General features: G+C 48.7%; 1 long non-coding RNA gene across 1 annotated transcript; it reads left to right on the forward strand.

The window, feature by feature from the left end:
- The first annotated feature begins 955 nt into the window (after window positions 1-955).
- On the forward strand, window positions 956-20,744 carry LOC137157193 (uncharacterized). Its single transcript, XR_010921028.1, has 3 exons — window positions 956-1,204; window positions 20,153-20,264; window positions 20,362-20,744. It is a non-coding gene; the product is annotated as an uncharacterized lncRNA (long non-coding RNA).
- Window positions 20,745-22,658: the final 1,914 nt, after the last annotated feature.

The following is a 22,658-nucleotide window of genomic DNA, read 5'->3' on the forward strand; positions in this document are numbered from 1 at the left end:
TTTACTGGGAATTTATTTAAGATAAATTCAATTAGAAATGTGCAAAACCTGCACATTTTAAATTTTTGTATTAGTTAAACTACATTAAATGTGTTGGATGCATATAAGTTTAAAAAAAAGTTTTGCATTTAAAACTAACAGATATATTAAACAAAGGTGGTATTAACTGAAGTTAGTAAACTGGGGGGTTGTTTCTGGTCAGCATAGACCAGAGTTTCAGAGGTGCAGATAGACATCTGGTAGAATTTTTAAAAGATTTTCAATCTATGATTAGCAATCAGCTGGGGGACAATGAGCTTTCCTGCTTCTTCAACTCCCCATCCCTTTCTCAACTTTGAACAAATTAATCCAAATGAAAACAATGCTACATTTGCACCTAGCAGCTAAACTGAAGCCTGAAGTAATTAAAGGCAAAAGCTTTTCTGCCCAAGCTGGAAACAGTGAAAGAACTTTCATTTGGAGAAGTGTAAATACCAATATTTGCTCCAAAATAATATAGATGCTTAATACAATACATGACCCTGCAATGCATTTATAAAGCTTGAGTTGACCTCAGAAGTTAAACATTTTCCCTTGATTCTATATGTAATTTTAAAAAGCACCTTTTTTAACTCATTAAAATTTGAGGAAAGTTCATTGATGCACAATATTTTTTTATTTATTTAAATAGAGTATAGAAAGTTTAGGCTTTAACACAGGATGTCAGTTTAAAATTTAATTTTAAATACATTTATTTTAAAAAAGAAAATGATTTAATTTAAATAAAAAGCTGATTTAAATTTTAAAAATCCAATTTATTTTTAAAATCAGTTTTATTCACTCTGGACCTACTTAGCAGTGTAAGTAAGTTGTATGGGAAAAGCCTTGCATATTTAGTTCATTGATTACACATGGCCCCAGCTGGTGGGTGGATGGGTTCTGTGTATATTGACTGGGAGCAGGTGCATCTTGCTAAGAAAATAACTACATTATTAATGGAAAACTTGGTCTGGAACACAGATCCTATGTCAGCTAGGAGGAAAGAGCTCTTGTATGCATGTGTCAGTTGCAGTGTAAAATCCTGTAAGACAGTCATTTCTTTTGATTAGAGGTGGGAGGGACCAGTTCTTCAGTAATGATTTAATAAAAGCTACTGGGCAGAAAAAAGAAGCTATATCTGGATTGGAATTGATCTCCAAGCAGCACAGAACTCCTCTGGGAACTGGTGAGTAGGTTGCAGGCTTTCATCCCTGCAAGAGCATTTATTTCTTCATTTGGGCTCTGATGGGCACCATTCCTGATTGTTTTTAAGAATGTATGTTGGGTATGCAAAGCTAATCCTATAATTGGAGGGCTAGGAACAGCAAGGATTGCCTAATTGTTTCTATTAAAACCCTCTTGGTTTTCTGTTACTCATAACTTTACAGACTTCCAGCTTTTGGATTAACATTTTCTGGGTCTGCTCTTGGCTTGAGGGTGCACTTTCCCCATCTTTCTTCTGAAATTTTGAGAAAAATAAATCAGTTATTTTTAGGTAATAAAGTGACAGAAAATACTTCTCATGGTGGGTTTTTTGTTTGTTTTATAATCGAATTTTATTTGTAACCAGCCTTACACCAAAATGTTTAGGTCTAGAAATTTAGTAAGGAAATAGTCCTCATTGAGGGAGAAATGCCTTTTTGAGTGTTCTAGTGAAAACTGGCCTTGATGTGAATATTACAATTTGTGTGCGTCTGCTACATAAACACAGATTTGACTCCTACTGAGTTCTCTTCCTCAATGATGTTTTGTGGTGGTGTGTTCCACAGTATGTTGTATGCAAAAGTATATATTTTTATCAGTTCTGAATTTGCTCTCTCTAAATTTCATTGGCTGTTATCTTCCTTACTCTCGTGTTTATGGGAGAGGATCAACAAAAGTTCTTGATGTGCATTTTCTGCACTGTTCATTTTTTTGAACACTTGCATCATGGCTCCTGTAAGGGAACTATCCCATGCTTTTCAATTTCATAGATTTTAATGCCAGAAGGGACCATCATGATCATCTAGTCTGACCTGCCTATTGCAGGCCACAGAACTTCACCCACTCACTCCTGTAATAGACCCCTGAACTCTGGTTGAGTTACTGAAGTCCTCAAATTACAATTTAAAGACTTCACGTTACAGAGACTCCACCATCTACACTTGTTTGAACCTGTCTTTATAGAGATTTTCTACACACACTGGATGAGTCAGAGCCCTTAAATTACTTGCTCTTGTCTAGTCTGATAGGTCCAGATAACACAGGTCTTTTATTAGCTCTAGGAAATTCCATTTTAGAAATAAAAAGTTCAAGAGCAGGCTGCACATAGTTAAGCCAGCAAGTGCCATTATTCCATTAATAATGTGTTTAATGTGATCTGCTTATTTATGGGCTTAGTGACCAGTTTTATCTTAGTGAAGGGACAGGCCAGAATTGTAAGACATCCTGTTTTTTTATTATTAAGATAACAGTTGCCTAAAGGTGCAGGGGTATCTGAGATTGCACTTCAGAGATGTGCATGCATGGCTGGCAAAGTACTTATGGTGGTTGTGGACCAAGATGTGTCTTGTGAGATTCTAGAGGGAAATGGAGCTGGGAGACACTGGCCCTACCCTGCCATCCAGTCATTCTAGCAAGTTAGCCTAGAAGGGGCCTCAGGCCCTGATTCTTAGAAGATTGCCATCATGTGCTTAACTTTATGCCTTCTGGGTAGTGTCATTAAAGTCAATGGGCCAGATCCTTAGCTGGTGTCACTCCAATGACTTCTGCACCAACTCCCACTAATCGAGTATGTGGCCCAGGGACTACTCATGCACATGTTTAAGGTAGTAACACACAATAAGTCTTTGCAAGATGAGGCCATTCAAGTGTTCCGTATGTATCACCAAAGGTGTGACTTGTCTGGTGGATTTGGTCTCTAGGTAGGATTTGACAGGGTTGCCAACCAGCAAGGTTGACTGCTTCAAGAGAAAAAGGTGGCTCAGACACAGGAAAGGCACACTTGCCCTGCCTGTGCAACTCTTCTGTTTGTGGGTTAAGCAAAATCTGTGTGTGTGGTGGTATTTTTTGAACAGCCACTTTATCTGAAATGATGCTTTTTTAAATTCTACTGAGGAGCGTCAATGTGAGCCTTACAAACATTTATAAGAGACTTTGTTTGCAATCCAGCAGGGATCTGTTAAACATATTACTCAGCTGTGGTGCAAGCTCATTCAGGGTCTTTAATAGGTTGCTTTCATTAGCGGGCATCCGCTTGGGAGAAGTGCTCAGCGTACATCATGTTGATACATATTCATGCTGACTAGATGTGTTCGTTTAACAGGCTTATTCTCTTAACAAGGCTAATAATCATTATGGTTTGATGTTCCGTATGGGGTTTTTATTCACTTCACTCCTTGGCGGAAGTAGGCAGGTCAAGAGCTCCTGCGTTACGTGTTCTGCCTTTCTTATTATCCGCTGCTCTTTGTAAGGCATGCTTTTAAACTTAAAAAGAAAATGGCTGTCTTCATTGATTTTTGTCAGTTCTTTTCGTTTGGCAAAATATTTCTTCCTCCCCCGCATGACTTTCAATAGAGGTGAAATTGACCTGCTTCGTGTGTGTCCTAGCCAAATCTTAACGTGACTAATTACATCCTGCCTCCCTAATGCTGCAGTTTCCCTTGCCTATTGAATGCTTCTTTACTAGCTCTAAATTGTTGTGGCATGTTGCAGTGTTCTGTGTAACTAGCTGCTGTGTGTTGGTGGTGGTTGGAGTATTTCTGTACGTTCTCTATGTAGCTGATAACCGAGATCTTTACAAAATGTAAGGAATTATGGGATAGATGATTATCTGGTATAAAGAGGCATGAAATTTACACCAGTGGAGGATCTGGCCCTATGTTTTTATGCCCCAGCATCGTCTGTCATCTCACACGAGGTGAGGAAAAAGGCTTGTTAGGGAACTTACTTTTCAGCTGACTTGGCACAATAACAAAGTACAGCGCATTGTAGGTCCTATTTAAAATAATGGTGTGGATTCTTAGATTGGAATTAAAATACTTAATCTGGAGAATCTTCCCTGCTGAAATGACAATTCTCAAAGCACGTCAAACTCTGGGCCTCCTCCAAATACCCTCTAATGTGTATCCCCTTGTGAGTCATCAAAGGTTTGACCGTGATATTTTCACACGCACCTTTTCTCTTTAATAGTTTATTTTCATATATTGTTCTGGTTGCCACAGAGTAAACAACATCCTTTCACCTGCTTTTAACCGTGATTTAAAGAACTACATGTGTCAGGACATGTTTCCTGTGGGAGAACTGGCCAATTTTATGTATAGAACAAGATTGTGTGATCTGTAGTCACCTACGTGCCCAGATATTCTGTGTTTGTGTGTGTTTAAATTGACAACTTGTGGAGTAGAAACCTATGACTTTCAGCCTCCAATATTCAGGCCTTTTACTCTTTCACATAGTAGTGAATCTCCGGGTAATTCCATATTAGAACATTTATAGTCTCCAGCCACTAGGGGCAGGATTTTGAAGTGTTAGTCAATGAAAGCAAAGTTAAACCAACACTGAACATTTTGGGAAAATCCCACCCTAGAATTCAAGCTGGCCACAAACCCTGGAGCAGGTCTGACATTCCGTCCAGCAGACAACAGCCGTGCCCACGTACATCCCCCATCGCAAGGTGGGAGGCAGGTAGCCAAAAATATTCCCTAAGAGAGGCGGTCTGAAGTTTACGAGTGGTGCGATGGTTGGAGACCCACCGCCCTAACACAGTTGGACTGGTTGCTTCTCCTCCCTGGCCAGTTGCCTTACGATGTTGTATGAGGGTGGGATGGGGGATTATAATCCCAGTGGCTTTAATTCATTTAAAGAGCAGTACAGTGTAGGTAGAAGAGACTCTCAAGAAGCTGTAAAAAGGGCTTTGGGGAAGGAAATCGCTCCTGTCAGTTTGCTGATGTCTAGAGACCCAGGGCCAGGTAGAAACGTGGGGGCTGATTCTCCAGCACGCTGCACCTTGTGCTCCTAAAGCTGGATAGTAGGTGCTTTATGCTCCCTTCGCGCTGGTGTTTCGCAAGGTGAAGGGCAATAGCAACTCGGGCCCAGCGTGCCTAAGGTTTGTCTCATTGGAAAACTTGCACCAGTGCAACTCGCCCAATTTGAATTCACTGCAGTTACTTGCAGGTGGACCCCTAACACGGACATGCTTCTATCCTGGTGTATCTTAACGTGGTCAATTACCAGTTTAAGCCTGATTTTAGACTGGTGTATGCATGTCGGGGGAGGGGAGCTGCATCAATGAAACTAAATCCACTGAGTTACACTGATGCAAAACACCTACTTTCAGACCAGCCCTTAGATTCCCCCAGTGAGTTAATGGACAAACTGGGAACAGAACCCAGGAGTCTAATGCTATAGGGCTGCACTCCCGTTCGGCCACACCTAACCCTGGGTGTGCAAGCCATAGCCTAATGTTAATCTCCTCCCCCGCCCCCGCTGCTTGTGTAGGGTTGTCTGAATCCTACCACTTATTGACTGGTCTCTAGCCCCGAGATCTTTATAGTTGATTTCCCCCATCCCAATCTGTTCCCCGAATGAATGACTCTGAGAGTGGACGGCTGAGTGCCTGGGGCTCCTTCCATTTATCGCTCTGGTTTCCCAGGCAGTCAGGAGGCCCCTCCCATGGCAAATGGCTCAGTTATTGAAGTGTTGGCTGTTCATGAGCAGCTGTCCCTTCTCAATCCCCATTTAAGGACCCTGCTTTGACTGCTACACCCTGATCAGCCAGTGCATGTTCTGTTAAGTGAACATCAAGGCAGAGCAGCTTAGAATCGCTGCGAGATGCTCTGGACGTTGTCTTGCAGATTAGCACCGTATCGGAGCAGCTGATATACTCTTACTGTTTTATCATGCCTGTAAGTGTGCTAGGTACTTCATGGCCAATGCATGCGAGAGGTGTCCAGTGTCCCAGTCCACTAGAGTCCTGGTTCTCCTAGTGATCTGCTGAGTGCCTCTTAGGCAAGTTACTTACAGCTCTGTGCCTCCCTTCCCACTCTGTGTATCCTGGAGTGTCAGCAGTTCAGGGCACGGGCTGTCTTACTGGGGGTCTGTCTGTCCACCGCTGAGCACAGTGGGGCTCTGATCTTGGCTAGAACCTCTCCTTGTGACAGTATACAAATAATAAGACTAGGTCCCTGCCCTGAAGAGCTGACAAGCTAAATAAAGGGTGTGAGTGGTACGTGAGAATGTACATTACACCAAGGAGGTTGGACAAGGAAGGACGCTGGTTACAGATACGGGATTATGTGGTTTCTTAGAGCCGTACAATAGTCTTGAGGGTTTGAAATAAACTGAGGGGTGGGGTTTTCAAAAGCTTTTGCAATGGTGTAGCTCTCAAATGCCCATTGGCTTTGTAAGGAGTAATGCTTGCTCAATTGAGAGCTTTTGAAAACCCCACTTTTCTTACACAGACTCAGCTATTTGATGTCAAGAAAACTGTGTATATTGGTGCTTCTGTATAGGCAAAATTATGCTGTTTGGGCGGGGGTGCTGTGGATGGGCAGTTTAAGAAGTAATTCGAGGGAGGTGAAAAGTTGGAAGATCATCCTAAGCACATCTAGCATTCTGCAGCAGTAGATCTCAAAGCACTTTACAAAGGAAGCAAGTACCTTTTTATCCCCATTTTATAGATGGGGAAACTGATGCACTGAGTGGGACAGGGACTTGCTCAAGGATGCTTAGCCAGCCAGTGGCCAAACCAGGAGTAGAATTCCAGTCTCCCGAGTCCCAGTTCAGCACTATATTCACTAGGCCATACTGCCTCCTCCTGGGGGTGTTTGTGTGAGATGAAGAGATGTAAAGGTGGGTGTCATTGGTGGCACCTGAAAGGAAAGCAGATTGCGTCATAGTTGGGGGCAGGGGGTTTGAAGATGAAGAGGTTCCTTCTACCCAACATGCAGCTCCTGTCCAACAAAACACTGCCCCAGTATGTGGTGTGCAGCAGAGGGCACCTGACCCAAACACAATGCAGCAGGGGTGTCGTCATCTGGCCTAGCTAAGAGCGGAGCTAGACAACTACACATCGGCCTTTGTTTCACTTGGCGGCCAAGGGAGGGTCTCTGTGGTCTCTCTCTGGCACTGTATCAGTCTTTCCCAGCTGGGATGCTAATAGCTTCTCACTGCATATTCCTGTGGGTCATCCAGCCTGGGCTGGGTTCTTTGCCTGACGCCCATTGAATCCTTCCAACCTCTGTGCTGTCAGTGCAGGAAGGCTGTGGTGCAAAACCTCTCTCTGCATCCCCCAGCCTCCCTGAAGTGACAATGAAATGTAGCCAGGTGGCAGCAGATCCCTCCCATTGTGGAACTTGCGCTATTGGATGTGTTCCTGGAAGCTGTCGCCTGTAGCCTGGGAACCAGTGAACATGCTTTTGAAAACCCGGCTTCCAATCTCGGTCAGGCTCTGTTATTGCACTCCCTGGGGTAGAAAGTTGTTGCATCTTGTATCTCAGCTACACAACACATTATTTACCCGAACTAATAACGGGGCCTTGTTAGAACCCCCTGGAGTGGAATGAGGAGGAGGGTAACGGTGCATCTGAAATTCAGATGTGAGGAATAAATACCAAAGAGCTTGTTGGAAGTGATTTGGCTTCTGTCAGGTTCCATTTTCATGCTGCGTGTCCCAGCTAGCTTCTAGCCTTTCCCGGCTGCAACGGACTGAGTAAAAAATAATGCACTGGAGGGGGGACACACACAGAAGAACAGGGGGGGGGGTGGTCTACTGGGACCCCATGGTGCCATCATGCTGCTGCACTGTGCAGGAATTACATGAGTGTCATTTTACATGGACAAATAGGCTGCAACCCAATTTACTCACTTGCACTTGTGAGCTTATTTGAGTGGTAGATCCCAGCAAACACATGCCAGTGCATTAACCTGCTTCATTAACCTGTCCAATATGTAGCAACGCTGTCCAGGAGAGGCCCTCCCTGGAAAAGGACCTGTGTCTTTGTATGTGTTCAAGTGACTGCAATCCACTTCTCTGACTGGCTTTCTGGAAGCCCGGCAGCACTCGGAAGGTCTCCGAGCATCATCTCCATAAGCAGGAACAGCAGAACAGCCTCAGTGATGCAAGCTGGAACGTGCGATGCCCATGCAAGCGTTAGTTTGAAACAGGCAGCTTTCCAAACGCACTGGAAACACTATCCTACATGCAGACTATTGATGGAGCAATGCTCTAATGTGGTGTTCTGCTGGGTGAGAGTGGTGGTGTCGCTTGACATCTTGCTGGACAGCTGTTGCGAGTGGAATTTCTGTGGAAGCGCCAAAAATTTTCCCTTCAGCAAATGTAACTTGTGGTGGTTTTTCCCTCCCTGGCTTCTGGACTGTAGCGCCGCACACCGTTAGCGTGTCACATGGTGGTGGTGGTGGTGAGATTCTGGGCCTGAGCCCATACCAGCAGTGGGATCCGGCACTTGGAAGAGAGTGGAAAGGGGGAGATAGATGGCTTTTCCAAGAGCTGTTCTGCTTTCATGTTGATTAGACTTGGCCAAGTGTCGTCTGAGGAGCTGCTTCTTTGCTCTCTTAGACTAAAGATGGGGCCCAGACTGGAACACAAGGTCCAAACTTCCCTGTATTTTAGGGTTGATCAGAGTTGGATCCAATTTTAGAGCAGAGCATGGGCTAATGTCCAACGTGGGTACTGTGCCCTATATATTCTCCTGCACTTAAAGCGTAGTATGTTGGCTGAGTTCAGTGCTGGTACCATAGGCCTCTACGTGGGTTAGAGGCAACCTTTCTCCCTCCTGACTTTTACAGGGCAACACAAATGGTTAATTTGTCACATCTTTAAACTGTTTGACTGCTGGACAAATAAGCACCTTGTAACAAGGAGTCCCAGCACCTCATCAGCTGAGAGTGCACACGACCCTGAGACCCTGTGTGGAGCAAGGAAGGTAACAACTCCCCCGTGTATGGGCAGAAACCTTTGCAGGGTCTCAAAGCCTGGGCTCCAGTCAGAACCTGAATGTCTATGTTGTAGCTTTATAGCCCTGCAGCCTTCTGAAACCCGTGAGCCTGTGAGCCGACCTAGGCCAGCCCCAGTTCTTTTACTGTGGTGTGGACATTCCCTTCCGCAGCGCTCACCTGCACAGCCAAGGTCCCCTAGATGTGGGGAGTAGGTTCAGTGCTGATGGGTTCCCTGTAACGGCCAGAAATAGAATCCCAGTTTCTTGCAGCTGCTGCATTTGTCAGCAAGATCACAGCCAAAATCTGTGTCTATAAAGCACTTCGGAACAGCCTGGGTAATAGACAGTAACCTAAGCTGTCTGTGCCCACATGCCCCAAGGATCCCCCTTTCCCAGTGCTTTGGGACCTTTGGATAAAAGGTGCTCTATAAAAGCAAAGCACCACTGCCCTCCCTGCAGACTGGGGCTTTGCACAAGCAAATGCGGATGCTCACAGTAGCAAGCTCTTGCCTTGATACCAGCCTCCCAGCTAGCTGCTGCCCACTGAGCAGCCCAGCGGAGTGGGGGTTAAACTCACACTCTTCTGCCAATGCTGAATGACTCCTTCTGGAGAAGGTGCTCTCTGCTCACATCACTGGGGCTTGTCAGGTCTGCTGAGTGTCACTTTCCCGGTATTGGAATTTAATGATTTCCATTTCCTGGGGAAGGCACAGCAGGCCCTAGCTGGCATGCTGAGTGCAGGGGTTTAGCAAGGACAACAGGAAGGAAGGAAAATAGCAGAGTACGGCTGTAACCTACTCTAGTTATCGTTAGATCCCTCGCCCACATGAACTCCCTCTATCTAGCTCTCCAGTCCCGCTGAGCTGGTGGACCAATCCTGCTTTCCTTCTCAGCAGCTGAACAAGGCGAGTATCTGGAACAAGCGCTTATGCCTACCAGATCGCTCTCCCTCCGTCTACATCCCAGCTCTTCTCTCCTCTCCTCCTGTTCCTATTTCAGCAGATTTTCTACTTACAGGGCAAAGAGAGGCCAGTGACGGGTTGCTCCCGGCAAGGCCAGGCCCGGGAGATGGTGTGTCTTTAGCAGTGATGGAGGGGCGTACCTCCACCACATACACATCTCTTCCCTCCCCCTCTTCCTTCTCACGCTTCCTGCTGCGGCTCATACACTTTTGTGTCCAGCATTGCCTTGATGAGGGGCAATGATAGTCACAATCCATGGGGTCATCTCCCCACCCAACCCTTCAGTTCAGTCCCTATTAGTAGCAATCGCATGACATAGTACCTAAAAACCCCCGACATGGATCAGGGCCCCATTGCAGTCGATGTTCTACAAACACAGAGCAAAACGATGGTCCCTGCCTCAAAGAGCTCCCGGCCGCTGGCCCATCAATCACCCTCCAGGCAGGGGTCATGGGTAGGTTCTCCGGCCTGTCTTACGCAGGAGGTCCAACTAGATGACCTTGGTGGTCCCTTCTGGTCTCAGTCTCTGAGTAAACCTGATGCTTCTCCTCGGTTGCTACGTACAGACCATGTTAGGCCCTTACCGTGGATTCTACACACAAGCAAACGTCCCACCAACATCAGCGGGAGCAGTGCCTGCTTCGGGCAGTCGGGCTGGGCCATCCCCTGGTTCCACCTCGGGAACTGGAAAAAGACAGACAGGCCCCAAATAGCCACAGACTGAGCCCAGCACCATCTCGTTCCCTCCCTGTCATGACTGGCTGTTCTGAGCCTGTGCACTCCCCGGCCCAATCCCTCTGCCGTTCGCTTCATGCTGTAGGGAGGTTTGTTACTCGCAGGCCCAGGGGAACATCTCCATTTCCTGTCCCTTCGTGGCCGTGGTGTGCAAATGCCGTCACTGCACCTGCACTGCCTGGGAACGGGGCTGATTAGGGGCCTGATCTAGATGCTGCAGAGTGCCTGCAGCTTGCACCGGGCCTATGCTGGTTCTGGGCAGTGAGTGGGTGCTCAGAACCTCCCGAGATCAGCTGAGGAAACCAGTGACTTGCCTGACAACATGATGTGCAAGCATACAGGCACGGGAGGTTGAACGTGCGTGCTCCATGAACCCCAGGATCTGCGTGGCCGGGGAAGAGATGGAAGGTTGGGCAGGCATTGTTCTTGTGGCACTCTTGATACATGGGCGGTGATCATTTCTAAACCTAGTCACCGTTTCCCTGAGAGGAGAATGTGCTCAGGCTAACATCCTGGGGATCTCACACAGAGCTGAGTCCCCCACAGTCCCTGATGAGTGCTCCTAAGCAGAGCAGGGGACTTTTTTCTTTTGGTTCTGGTCCATCTGCTTTGTTGTCAGCTCTGGCAGGGGAATCCTGAGCTTGGCACTTGGCAGATTAGCAAACAGCATCATCAACTTCGATCTGTTTTGTTCTTGGGATTCTGCCTGGATTCTGGGGAGGTAAGCATTGCTGTTCACGGCAAACCTGCGTCGTGCTTTTCACCTGTGGATCGCAAAGCCCCACGCAAAGGTAGGCTAAGCGTCACCATCTGCATTGTACAGACTGGGAAACTGAGACAGAGAGATCTGGGCAATGCTGAGCTGTGAGTAAATGGCACAGCTGAAAGCAGGCCTCAAGTCTCCTAGGTCCTTGAGAGCCCTACCCACCAAATGGTCTAGTAGGTCCATACTATAAAATCTAGCTACTTACCATAGGATCTGAAGCAGGGCTGCTGGCCAGTGGGTTCTGGTTTTAAAGGAGATTGGCCAATCCCGTGGTAGGAAAAGGAAGTGTCCCTGTGTCTCTGCTGCTTCTCTCTCAGCTGTTACTCTTGATTTAACAGAGAACAAAAGAACTGGAAAAGTAGCGGGTGCCCTGCTGTATCTGCATGGCACATGATTTGCAGGATTGGTTTGCCTTGTTATTAAAGGAGTCGTACTCAAAACTGTATGGGTAACCATTTATGTTTGGAGGGAGAGAGAGACTCCTCCCACGGCCTCTGTTTCCAAAATAGTTTCTCCCATCACTATAAATCTCCTGCTTTTTCTCTGGTAAAGGCTTCTGAACCACCCACTCCCACCTTCCACTTAAAATGTGCTCTGCAAGCTAATTTCAGAAGGTTATTCTGCAAAAAAGACAGGCATGATGTTTTCCTGCTGGTTTTACTTTTACAAGTGAGGATAGACGGGGCTCTATCAGCAAGAGGAAAAGGTGTATCATTGTCAGCTTTTCATAGACTCATAGGGTTAGAAGGGACTGCCAGGGTCAGCTAGTCTAACTCCCTGCCAAGATGCAGGATTTGTTGTGACTAAACCATCCCTGACAGATGGCTATCCAGCCTCCTTTTGAAAACCTCCAGTGAAAAAGCTTCCACAATCTCCCTAGGCAGTCTGCTTCACTGTCCTACTGTTCTTACAGTTAGGAAGTTTTCCTGAGATTTAATCTAAATCTGCTGTGCTGTAGTTTGAACCCATTGTCTCTTGCCCTGTCCTCTGTGGCAAGAGAGAACAACTTTTCTCCATGTTTTTTTTATGGCAGCCTTTCAAGTATCTGAAGAACGCTATCATATCCCCCTCCCCCAATCTCTTTTCCAAACTACACATACCCAGTTCCTTCAGCCTTTGCTCACATGACTTTCATTCCATCCCTCTGATCATCTTTGTTGCTCACCTTTGGATTCTTTCCAGTTTCTTTACATCCTTTCTATACATTGGTGACCAAAATTGGACAGAGCACTCCAGCTGAGGCCTAATCAGCACCAAGTAGAGCGGTACCATCACCTCCCGTGACTTGCATGCTATGCCTCTGTTAATGCAATCTAAAATTGCATTTTTTTTGCAAAAGTATTGCATTGCTGACTCATGTTAAGATTGTGATCCACCACAACTCCCAGATCCTTCTCAGCAGTGTTACTGCCAAGCCAGTTATCCCCCATTCTGTATTTGTGCATTTGGTTTTCTTTCCCTCAGTGTAGCACTTTACATTTGTCTTTGTTGAATTTCATTCTGTTGTCTACAGCCCAGTTCTCCAATTTATCAAAATCCCTTTGAATTTTAGCTCTATCCTCCAGTGTTTGTAACAACCCCCTCCCCCCCCCCTGAGGTTTGTGTCATCTGCAAATTAGATCAATCTGTTCTCTATTCCTATGCTTAGGTCATTAATGAAGATGTTAAACAACATCTGATTCAAAACAGATCCTTGTGGAACCCTATTGGAGACCTCCCTCCAATGTGACATCATTCCATTCATAGTTATCTTTGTTTGCAATTGTTTAACCAATTATGTATCTATTTAATGGTAGTTCTGTTGAGCTCGCATTTCTCCAGCTTGCTTATCAGAATGTCATGTGGGACTGTCAAAAGGCTTGCTGAAGTCCAGGTATATTATGTCCACTGCATTCCCCCTATCCACCAAACCAGTTACCCCGTCAAAGAAGGAAATCAAGCTGATATGGCATGATTTGTTCTTGGTAAATCCATGCTAGCTGATAGTGATTACCCCTTCATCCTCCAGGTATTTGCAAACTGAATGTTTGCTCTGGTAGCTTCCCAGGTATTGAAGTCAGGCTGACTGGTCTACAGTTCCCCGGCTCCTCCTTTTTCTCTCACTTTTTATTTAAAAAAAAAAAGGCAATAGGTTAGCCCTTCTCCATAGCCCTTATGTTGGGACCTCTCCTGTCTTCCATGAGTTTGTAAATTTTATTGCCAGAGGCTCTGAGATATCTTGAGCTTATTCCTTTACTGCCCTTGGGCGAATAGCATCTGGCTCTGCTGATTTGAATTCATTCAAATTAGTCAGCAGATCTCTGAAATGTTCTTTACTTATCCCGCCCCCTTTATTGTCTGTGGTAACTTCGCTAGTTGTCCAGTCACATGTTGTTTTTTGTGAGAAGACTGAAACAAAGTCAGCATTGAGGAGCTCTGCCGTCCTATCATCTTCCTTACCAGCTCACCTTCTCCAGTGGGCAGCAAACCCAAACTGCCCTTGCTCTTCCTTTTTTTTTGTCAGACATATTTGATGAACCCTTTGCTGCTGTCTCTAATGTTTCTTGCCAGCTGTAACTCATTTTTTGCCTTGGCTTTCCTGATTTTTGTCCCTACCTGGTCATGCTATTCCCATGTATGCTTCCTTGGTCACATGGCCCTCCTTCCATTTCCTGTATTTGTGGATACAAATCTGCCCAACATCTATCTGCAACTGGGAGCCTTGTTTTCTTCCCTTACTGTTTATTTTAGCACAGGAAATGTCATAAGGGACCCTTCCAAGCTTCCGTGTAACCTTTCACTGTGTCTTTACAAATGCTGGCTGAGTGACTGGATGTCTCATTCATTACCGATTGACATCCCAGGACTGAGATGCAGCCGTCTCTGGGGTGGAATGCAGCAACTCAAAGCAGCACATACAGATGCCATGTTCCATCTCACGGGCAGCAGTTGTGAAGTGGTGGGCCAAGTAATTTGAGAGCCTTCATGAAATCAGGTACCATGATGCTAATTCTGCCTGTAAATGGCAAGACCAACAAACACCACATTAATCCATTTGGGGCTTTAAGTAGGAGGCAAAATGGAAATGCACTGAGCAGGGCAGATCCTCAGCTGGGCTGAATCTGATCTGGCCCATCCTGCCCCTCCATGCTCTCTCTGTAAAGTGGTAGCCTTCCTCTGGGGTCAGTCCTTCCTCCCAGAGCCTGGGAAGAGACTAGCATGTTCAAGGGCATGGAACTGGGATCTGGCTAGCAGGGAGGTAGCTCCAGGGTGCTCAGTCTTGCTTGGGAGAGATCCTCCAGGTTGACTGGAGAGGGCTGTGCTGCCCCCGCTGAAGTCGGCAGCAAAGTCTCCATGGGTGACTGCAGGACCACACGCCAGCAGCACCTGCTCAGGGAAGCCCGATCTTGCCTAGTTCTGAATGTGGAGCATGCACCTGTCTTCCTTTTTACTCTGGGCTTCTGTAATGGGTTACAGCGCAGTGGAGGATGGGCCACGAATCCCCTCCCCCTCCATTGCTGGAAGGCAGTCTGGTGCCAGAGCTCTGCGAGGGAGGCGCAGACTGCTGGGACTTGCAGCAACGCGAAGCCTCCACTTGTGTGTGAGCCTGGGTTTACTCCCACGGGTCCCACCGCTGCTGCCAAGCTGTTAAAATTGAGATCTGATTGTGCGTCACAGAGGAAGTTCTGTCTTGCACCCCTTCGGTACTGAGTGTGCTCTTGTGCAGCTGGTCCGGCGGACGTAGAGGCTGGCCCGGAACTGTGATTTGCAAGGGGATATGTGCTGAGCGATGCATTGCCTTCACCTGGGCCTGCATTGCCCATGATCTCCCAAGAAAGATGTCGTCCTGTGCTCTGTGTGCTGCCGAAGCAGGTGCATCGGGATGGAGAGATGGAGCAGCACCTTTAATAGAGAGCCTGAGGAAGAATAAAACACACAAGCCCTACAGAGACAGAGTACCACGAGCAGAGGCCAGATCAGTAGTATATATCCCCCAATGGCCTGTGCTGGCATGTTAGATGGGCTGGGTTCTGAGTTACTACAGAGAATTCTTTCTTGGGTGTCTGGCTGGTGAGTCTTGCCCACATGCTCAGGGTTTAACTGATCACCATATGTGGGGTTGGAAAGGAATTTTCCCCCCAAGACAGATTGGCAAAGGCCCAGGGGGTTTTTCGCCTTCCTCTGTAGCATGGAGCACGGGTCACTTGCTGGTGGATTCTTTGTATTTTGATGTCTTTAAACCAAGATTTGAGGATTTCAATAACTCAGTCTTAGGTTAGAGGCCATTACGAAAGTGGGCTGGTGGGTGAGGTTCTGTGGCCTGCGTTGTGCAGGAGGTCAGACTAGGTGACCGTATTGGTCTCTTCTGACCTTAAAAGCTATGAGTCTAACAGGCTGGCATCAGCCTAAGGTCTGACCCTCCCGGTGTGTTTCTCTTTTGGCTCCATACACAGCGTGCGTTTGCCTGCTCCCATGCCCTGGTTGCATGCAAGGTCCCTGAGCACCAGGTGTTTGAATTTACTAAGCTACCTGACCCCCTTGTGGCTGCCGGGTGAGCACCACATGCCAGAGTAACGTGTTTGCACAGTGTGTGTGTTGTCTCCTTCTGATGGCTAATCCATCTAATGGAACAGCCTACTACAGCTCCTGGCTCGTGGAGTAACTCCATGAATTCAAGAAGCCCATGTGCCCTTCAGCACCAAAGCACAGACAAGTCCCACTAATGCCTCATGCTGTGAGTTGGCTTCATCAGCACACATGGGGTTAATAGTCCGGGCGGAGGGATGCTCAGCAGGGAAGCCCTGAGCTCATGCAGGTGAGACCCAAGAGTGGCTGCCAAAGCATACGCTGGACACAGTGCTAACATACAGCTCCTCCGAGGAGCAGCTTCCTTTTGTGCTTCTCAGTCTAGTTCCCAGGGGCGCGGTGGGAGCCCTCCAGCTCCGCTCTGTCCTTGTCCATCTCCTCCACTGCTGAACTTCGGGCTTGTCCTCGCTGAGGGCGTGTGGACTGTGTCTTTAATTTGGCTTAGCCTGATTCTAAGAAAGCGACTCCGGTGATGTGTCCCCCACGAAGACTGATTCAAAGACTTCCAGCTGTAATGAAACATAATGCTGGGCCAGATTCAGACCTGGTGTAAATAGGTGCAACTCCCGTGGAACCCGCTGGGCTAAGCTGAGTGGTGATGTACACGGTGGGCGTACTTGGCTCAGGAAGTGGGTATAAATGGTGGAGAACTGTAACCGTGAATGACTTGGCACACTTGTTTGCACCCTCCCTAGTAACTTCCATGCTAAGGAGGCAGAAGAGAAAACACTGTGCAGGACGGTGTGAGACACAGCAGCCTCCCTCCCCGCTGGGTTATCTGATATCCCCAGTTACCATTTTCATGGCACCATCAGTGCCACTTATCTGGTTTGCTGCTCACACTTGTGTTTGCATCAGCACTGAATCTGGCCAAGCGTCAGCCTGGAAGATATTTCAATGTGGCAGGTCATCGATCCTGTCAACACTGGATCTGGCAAAATTGGGGTGGGACTGGCAGCTGTCAGTATCTGAGTGAGATGGCCTAGCCAGACAATGTTGTCCAGAGGCCTGGAGTTAGCAGCCACACCCAGCTCACCTGTGCTGGTGGATAACTACTGAGGGCTCCTCTGGGAGGGACCACCCCTGTGCAAAACCGAGGACCTGGAGGGATTGCTAGGATGTTTATTTCTTTATTAAAAAAATGATACTTCTGCAAAGAATACAATCTCCTGGGGAAAAATTGCTGCGCTGCTCCACCTACGCCATACAGAAATAGCCTTCTGAGTGCGCTGACTAATCCCCTTCCACTGGTCGTCAGCAAGGACTGTGTGTAAACGGGTGGACGTGAATCCCTCAGATCCACTTGTAGGCTTGCAGCAGACGAACGAGCTGAAGCAAATGATTGTTTCCCTCTGACAGCCTCTCACCTGCAGTAATTCCCCAGGGCAGGGTGTGCACCTTTCAAGGTGACTGCAGTTGGCTCGCTCATCAGTCTCCTATCTTCCTCGCCTCCTTCGCTTCAGTGCCTGGGGCCTCGTCACCCCCCCTCTCCACTTAGCACCTTGATGCTATAATCCATCCACTTGTGGATCTGCTGCATATCTGTGACTAAAAATTGATTTTTCTATGTTGGGCCAAACCCTGCCCTTGGTTACCTAAGTGCACCTCCCACGGAAATCTTGGACCAGCGGCTGGCTTGCAGAGAACGCATCTTGGCCCAGTATCGGCTGCTGGGTTTTTTGTTTTTGTTTTTTTTTTTTTAAAGGGGTTTTATTTTACTTTGTGACTTCAGTGCTTAGGGCTGTGAGAGGGGGATGGTGCTGGCCAGAGTGGAGGGATCGTATGGGAATGCAGTTCACCTGCGCAGCTCTGCCAATGCACCTCAGTCCTCATTGCCAGACCCTCTGTTCCAGTGCTGGGCACCTCGCCCGGCTGTAGTGTGGCCCTGCAGTACCTCCTGCTATGCCAGTCCAGGCTCTCCCTGCAGCAGGGACTGTTGCCCTGGTGGATTGTGAGATGCATCAAATGCAGGTTGTAGGAGTGGAAAATGGGTGTTTTTAATCCAGGTGCCTGTTGGAAGTGAGGAATTGTGGCTATTCCATTTGATCCAACCAGCTAATCCCGAGCCCCAGGTATGTGCTTGTCCTCCCCTGCCATCCCTGTGTTTTTCACCCAGCCATCACTTCCCTTTGATTGCCTGGGTCTCTGCATAAGCAGCCTACATCAGGATTTGACTCTGTCACGGTTTGTTTTTCCTCCCTCGGCCTGCTTGCCGTGGCCTGGTGGAAAGCAAAGGGTCATTGTTCTCCACGCCTGTCTCGTCAGCATTAGCGCTTCCTGGCTGGATAATCTGGGGTTTCACCAAGTGTGCGCTTCACCTAGGACAATCTGTCCTGGCACCCAGCTGCCCACTTCCCCAACATGCTGGGGGAATGTGAACTCGTGCTGGGATCAGGGAATGGGATCCAGGGCCCTGGATGAGAGCTCAGTGAATGTGGCGCAAGCACTTCCTGGCACAGCATCCTGTTGCAGGAAGTCTGGAGTGGCAAAGACACGAGCCTTGGAAACTGATGTGGGGATTTCAGAGCTTCTCTCTCGGCCGTGCCCAGGTGATGGGGTGCTCTCTACACAGAGAAAATGCCGAGCTAGAGCGGCCATGCCTCCTGAATGTCCTACGTCCATTCTCTTTTTCAAACCCCTTGACTTAGCTAGAGAAAGGAGTAAACCCCTGCCCGTGCCCAGATGGCAGCGTCATGACACTGAAACCCAGCATCCTCTTCTAGCTGGGTAACACATCGTGGTGGTGGTGGCAGCAGCCATTGCCCAGCAGGCAGAAGCAGGTCTGTGCCCTACAAACAGCTTGTGCCGTGGTAACGTTGGAAATGGCAGTGTTGCTCGGCGAGAGCCAGGACTGAGCATCCCGCAGGGTTGAGAGGGGTCAGAAGCTCCTGGGCTATGTGGGTAGCCCTGGTTTGGTCCTGCCTCTTGCTATTTCACCAGCCCAAGGAAAGAACCTGAGCAGTAGGAGCTGCGAAGGAGTGAATCGGCCGGGCACCGCGCCGTAGCTCTGGAGGGGAAGAGAGAGTTGGAGGGTGTTTGAGTGCAGGCTGCTTGCTAAGGGGGGAGATGTTGAGGAGTTAGGACTGTGAGTAGATGGCTGCTACTCATCCTCCATCTAAACACCCCGTGCTCGCCATGATGAGCATCCCACCAACCAACCAAAGAGTAACTGGGGCTGGTCCGTGTATGCAGAGGGTAGTTGAGTCTCAGTGATGGTTCCCCTGCCCATCTCCTGTCATCCCTTCTCTAACCCAGAGAAATCAGGGAGGAGTCCTGGGCCCCGCACAGAGGCATCTCACATTAGAGGGCAGCAAACTGCTTCCCCACCCTGCCCTAGGGAACTTGTGCCAGGTGCGTGGGGACGGAGCCATCTTTTGGAGAAATGCAGGCGCTGGGGAAATGCTCCAAGGTTGCTCGTACCCGGGGGAATCAGAGTGACCGTGCGCGAGAGACCTTTCAACTCGTGCTGCCCAAGCCTTGCTCAGTGAGACGCCGAATGACTCTGAGCTTCAGAGCACAGGCCTGTTCTGTGAGGGCATGTGGATTATGTCCAAGCCCAGATGGTCCGTGTAGATGCACAGGGACATGGATGTGCACAGCCATGTGCCCAGGGGCAAATGCACACAAGTGTGCAAACACGCACAGAAGACTCAAAGCACGAGTCTCTGTCATGGGCGTGCAAGCCCCAGGCAGGTGGCTCAGAGGCACTGGCACACATGAATGCACCGAGATGGACTGAATCTGTGAGCACCGCTCGCGCGGGTGACAGACAGGGACCAACAAAAGGTGTCTGAGTTGTGACAAATCAAGTGCTCAGCTCAGTGGAGCTGCCGCCTGATGAGGACACCGTGTACCAGCCAGTCCTGGACAGGGTTTGATAGTGATAGGATGTTACAGCTTTGGCTAGTACAAGCCTTAAGGAGAGATGGGAGCAGAATCCAAGAAGCGAGGCACCACGGGAGGGAAGGGCTACAGCAAGAAGTGCGGGGGGAGGAAAGGGTTGCGCTCCCTGCCCCGGGGAGGGGGGGCCTAGAGAATCCAGGGGTAAAACACCATTCTTCCACTTACCAGAGATGGAGCCACAACCCTGCTAGAGGGGATGGGGTGTGGGCACAGAGACAGTGGGGCAGCAGAGGCTGGGGCTCCTATAATATTGTCTCCTAATGCAGGAGCCCACTCGGACCTGTCATGTCAAGTCCCCTCCTCTCGTGCAGTGGTTCTACCCACCGAGCAGTCTGCAGCGGAGGCCAGCTCCCCAAATCCCTGAGGCTGAGTTGAAAGGTGAAATATTAATTTTCCTCGCCGCTCCTTTCCCTCCACTTTGCGTGAACGGGAGAGGATGTTTTTATTTTTGCTTTTGGGTTTGTTTTCTTAACAGGATGGTGCATTTAGACATATGGCCACTGATCCTGTGAGAAGGGAAGGAGGCTGATTAGGGAGAACCAAGAGCAACAAGACGGGAAGGAGGGAGCTGTGGCCTCAAACACGCCGCGCTGGGGGACGCTTACATGCACATGCATAATTTACAAACCATTAATATTAATGATGAACCTAACCTAACCCCTTGTAAAATAATTAGCTACAAAACTGCTTCTGGATCCACTTAGACGCCTCTTTGTTCCAAAGGTAGTATCGGAGCTCTCTCTGCTCCCTGCTTCTGTGCTATAGCCCTGATTTTCAGTCCCTCGTCCTGCGTTTGGGGCACAGAGTGGGGAAGGGAAGGTGTGTTTAAGACCCCATTCTGCTCTCTGGCTACTGGGGCTGTGCACCAGTCTGTCTAGTCCCCTGGGAATCAGGATCCTGAGTTCCTTCCTGGCTCTGTGATAGGAGGGGGGGGTCTGGTGATTAAAATGAGCGGGGCATGGCGGGGGGGATGGGGATGGGACTCCAGGGTTGCTCTAGCTTGTGCTCTGCTTCCCATGGGCCCCAAGATGCAGAGTCTAGCTGGAGCACCCTGGACCAGCCATGCCCCAACGTAGCCCTGTGCTGCAAGGCTGGGAGCTGCACAGGCGTAGAGACTTTGCAGTAGCTCTGGTTGCTCAGGGAATGGTCTCAAGCATACGGCACCAGAGCAGTTCACTGCGCCAAGGCCTCTGTAGAGAATTGGACCATGTCACTTCACCTGCACTTGCCAACTGGACCAAAGTCAGGTGACTCCAAACACAGTTTGTGCCCATGTACAGCATGGCTAGCAAGTACTGTCCAAGTTGGGAATCCGCATGTCCAGGGGCCCCTGTGCATAATCTTGCTGCATCCTGCCCTCCATGGCTGCTGAGGGGTGAGCAAGGATTTCCTTTGGGATGTGAGCAGCAGAACACGCCCTGGTGAAGGCTGCTAGGGGTCTAGCTCTTACTCTGGAACTGTCTGGCTGAGTCTGTGGCCCTGTTCCCAAACCCATGGGACCTGCCTTGCCCCTGGTGTGCAAGGGGTGCCAGGCACTCTCGGACTGAGCGGGGCATCTGGCACGCCCCCTTTGCAGCTCTGGGGGCAAGACAGTGAGGAATGAGACCCGGGGCAGCTGTGTGTGTTGCTTTGGGGGACCTGAGTGTCACTGGCTCTTGCCATGGGTGGCAGGTCAGTGGATACAAGCAATGGTGGAGTTCCTGCATAGCGGTGATTCTGTTGCTACCCGCTGCTGTGTTGCAGCGAGCCACCGGCGGCACCGACGTAGGTTAGCTGGACTGCAAGCAGCCATTCCCTCTGCGCTGCCTGTTCTAGTCCTCTGGCCGAACCTCCGCCGTTGGGGAGGGGGCTGTGATTTCCCTGCCCACTGGGTCTCCCTTGTGTGACTGAGCACACTGGAGAGAGGACAGCTGTCTGCTGCTGTGTTGGTTGCCGTCTTGATACACTGGGAATTGAACCGGGAACCTCAGCACTAAAACCATGAGCTGCTGCAGTTTGAGCTCAGAGTCTGTTTCTGGGGACTGGAACAATTGTGTAACACACATGCTCCCCAGTGACTTACACTGCCACGTTTGGTGCTGCTTCTCTTCCATAGCCAGCAGTGCCTCGCTTCTCTTTGCATGGACCCAATCTGTCCCACAAGCCTTTCACCACGGGCGACTGCACCTGCCAGGGCAGTTGCTTGCAGAAGCTGCTTCGTGCCTCTGTGCTCAAATACGCCGGTTTGCATGTGTTGAGCTAAACTCATCCCTGGTATAATCTCCCTGCTGCCTCCAGTGTAACTGTCTTTCCAGTTCTCACTGGAGTTCTGGCAGGGATGAATCTGGGCTAGTGAAACTGGAGATTGGCAGTTTCAGATTCATAAATGCAAAGCCAGGGCTGGATCAGATCTGGGTTCCACTCCAGGGTTACAGTTTTAGCCTAACTGTCTCTGCCTGTAGCTTTCTTGGCCCATCTACGGGTGGGACAATCTGCCCTAGGGGCAGCCTTGTCTCTAGGGCGAGTTATAAAGGTCTTTCTGAATCATTCAGAAAAGCTTGATGCTTCTGCTTCCTTTAATTCCCTTCTGCTCTTGTCTTCCATCTTTGTTCTCTTTGGCAAGCAGCTTGGAGATGAGTGCGGCTTGTCCTTGGTTCTTGAGAAACATTCAGTTATGCAAATCTGCAGAGATAGTGAGTTTTTTCTGTTTCTCTAGTGGAAAAGTGAAGAGACACTTTTCCTTCTGCCCTTAAATGACCTGCACTTCAGCAACCTGACCTACCAGAAAGTGAG

The sequence above is a fragment of the Emydura macquarii genome, unplaced genomic scaffold, assembly GCF_026122565.2.
Source record: "Emydura macquarii macquarii isolate MOO-44397 ecotype Brisbane River unplaced genomic scaffold, CSIRO-AGI_Emac_v2 contig_1483, whole genome shotgun sequence".
NCBI classification, from domain to species: domain Eukaryota; kingdom Metazoa; phylum Chordata; order Testudines; family Chelidae; genus Emydura; species Emydura macquarii.